The sequence below is a fragment of the Triticum urartu genome, chromosome 7A (assembly GCF_056163025.1).
Source record: "Triticum urartu cultivar PI428250 chromosome 7A, HENAU_Tu73, whole genome shotgun sequence".
Taxonomy (NCBI): Eukaryota; Viridiplantae; Streptophyta; class Magnoliopsida; order Poales; family Poaceae; genus Triticum; species Triticum urartu.
Window position 1 is genome coordinate 480,651,983 of NC_141879.1, and position 3,165 is coordinate 480,655,147.

The following is a 3,165-nucleotide window of genomic DNA, read 5'->3' on the forward strand; positions in this document are numbered from 1 at the left end:
AAAACAGCATAGTACAACATATAGCTAGTTCAACTTCATAACAACAATATATCTTTTCCCTAATCGAGATCATCCAGACTCGTCTTATCCACCTCTGCTTTCGGTTTAGTAAGAACCCTTTTTCACGGGCCAACTGGTAAAGTGCCTCCTCCTTCTCCAACACCATCTTAGCAAAGTTTTTTAAATGTGAGCTCATTCTCCACCTTCAACTTTTTATCCCGCATCTTGAAATATGCTTCGGCGTTGACAAGACTTTCTCTAAGCCTACGTGTGTTCACTTCCTCATACATGCTCCAGAGCTTTGTTAGGCACATCTTCAAAGACTATGGCCACTCTTTATCAACCCACTCCAAGTAAGAACACTTCCATTCATCCTATAATATTTAAAACTAGATCAGTAACAATTGTAGGGGAAATGGGTTTATAGCAACATAGAAAATCACCAATGCTTATTTTGAAAAACTGAAGAAACATGTTAATTATGACATATCTTCTCAAAAAGATCAATGTGCAAATGAAATAATTGGTACTGAGACAACAACCAAATTTTGGAACATCAGAAGCTATAATTAACTACAACGACGCTACAAGTTCTTACTCATGTACAATAAATAACAAATAGAACATTTTATGAGGAAGTTAAATATAACTGCAACAACATAGCGACAGTGTTTGGTTGACAGCAAATTGATACTAACAGGTGTGTACATGCACAAATTTAGTAACATAGAACTAATAGCACTAAGGCCGTCCACTATGTATGCCAAAACTGGTGTAAAGACAACTATTGCTACATCTCGCACCGGTGCCCTGAACTGGCGAGCCGATGCAGTGGGAAAAAAATCAGGGACCCGGACTCCGGAGCACGTAGTTGCTCCGATGCCCAGTTCCTTCGTGCCATAAAGATTTCGTATTTTACTGCTTGGCTGCTCGGATGTGTGGACCAAAGTTGGCTGCACAAACTGCTAAAGCGGTGCCAAATAATTTTCTAATGGCACCGCTGATGAGATGTCAACAATTTAAGATACTAGGTACAAACTGTGACACTGTCTTAGGATGCGTTTGGTTGAAGGTGTGGTATGAATGGGTTGGGACCGTGACAGTGTCTGAAAGACATCTAGCAAATGATTTGTAACAACGAAAGAGGGTCTAACCTTCTCTGCACATGCCAAAAACTTCCTCCCAGTGTCGACAAAATCAAACGCAAGTAGCTTCACGCATGGAGATTGATGGTGACAATGAGCAGATAGATCTCCAGCCACCCCGCTCCATTCATTGCCACTGATGGTCTTAGGGAGCTACAATAGGAAGAAACGACTCAAATCGACCTCCGGGTAAAAATCCTTCATTCTAATCATAGCCCGAGAGAGAGAGAAGAGAGGCATCACCGGGTGGTGAAGGAGTAGTCGCCAGGGGAGGAACCGCTGGAGATGTCTTTGAAGAAGACCATCGCGACCCTGACGGTAGGATGCAAGACAGCGAGAGCGAGGAAGCGGCTATAGCTTAGCAAGGAAGGAAGGAAGGAGGAAACAGGGGAAATGTGACTTGTGGTTGGGGAGAAAAGGGGGTGGGGAAGGGGGGAAGGGGGCGGGGGTAGATATTTTCGCGGTAGGCCAGATTTTTGGAAATGTGGACGGAAACTTTGCGCGTGGTGCCACCGGACCATTCACTTTGAACGATTGTGTGCATCGCAAATGATTCTTCTGCTTTACGCGCATGGGATGAGTTTGATAATTCAAATTTTGATCTCAAGGCATGGGCACATTCACTTTGAACGCATGCGGTGCCACCGGACCATTCACTCTGAATGATTGTGTGCATCGCAAACAATTCTTCTACTTTACGCGCATGGGATGAGTTTGATAATTCAAATTTTGGTGGAAATTTCCCCGGGTACGTCATTGCCTAATTTAACACCGCTTGCTAATTTGGGCACACAAAAGAGCGTACAACAGACATACCACACTTACTGAATCGAGCAATTTTAGTAATTACACAGAGCCAGTTGACCTAAACATTGCTCTAACAAAAGACCAGCATTAAAAACAAAGCCTAAGTACGCATAACTAAAAATCCGCCGCCGCGCCAGCCTATGCATTACCGTTGTGAGATGAGACGTCGATGACTTGTCCTGGCGACATGTCGCTATTGGTGGACTCCGCGTCCCCCCTACTGAACTCGAACGCGTCCTCGTACTCATCCTCGTCCTCGTCCTTGGCGCCGCTGTCAAGGTTATAATACTCATAGTAGTGGCTGCGCCAGAGCTCGCGTTGGTACTCCAATTCCGATTCCTCGACGGACAGACTCTTCTCTACCTCGACCTCGGCCACGCGCAACTTCTCCTCCCGGCGCTCCTCGATCTCCGCCGCCTCCTGCATCTCCAGCTCCCGCTCGGCGACCTCAGAGGAAGCACGTGCTCCATGGCCACCGCCGCCTTTTCAGACGTGGGTTGCATGCTGGAGTCCGAGGTGGCCTGGAATATCTTGGCATGTGCATCCTCGATCTTGTCGTGGATGGCCTCGACCCGGGCCAGGGCGACATCAGCGGCACGAATGACAGCTCGAGCGCTCTCGACGTTTGCAGCGGCTATCGCAGCAGCAACTGTAGCCATCTCGGCTGCTGCAACTGCCATGTCGGCTCCCGTAGACGCCCTCTCGGCGGAAGCGGCCGCGCTCAATGCGGATGCGGCGGCACTCTCAGCGTAGGCGGCCGTGCTCTCGGTGCAGGCGGCCGTGCTCGGGGGGGGGGGGGGGGGGAGACGCGGCCATCGTACGAGCCTTCACGAGGCGTTTCCATGGCCTCGTCTTTGCAAGAAGGGGGTGCAGGAATGCGGATCGGAATTCGTGGATTCGGGGGTTGCCGGCACTATAGCAGATGAGCTGGCAAAGCTTAAGGAGGGAGACTTAAATAGACCCAGATATTTTCATCGCAAACGGTTCCTAGAAAACAACTGTGTGTGATGTTGTAGATATTTTTTATTAGCTGTGAAAGACGAATTTGGAATAAAGTGCCAACGTATGGTGTTTTAAATGAATGAGAAATTTTGTAGTAATAATACAACTGTCATGTCAAATTTTGGAAAATTTTAGGGGTCATTTGACCTTCTAAGACATTTAAGTGATTTCCTAGCCATTTAATGACCGTAATTGAAATTTGAACTATATG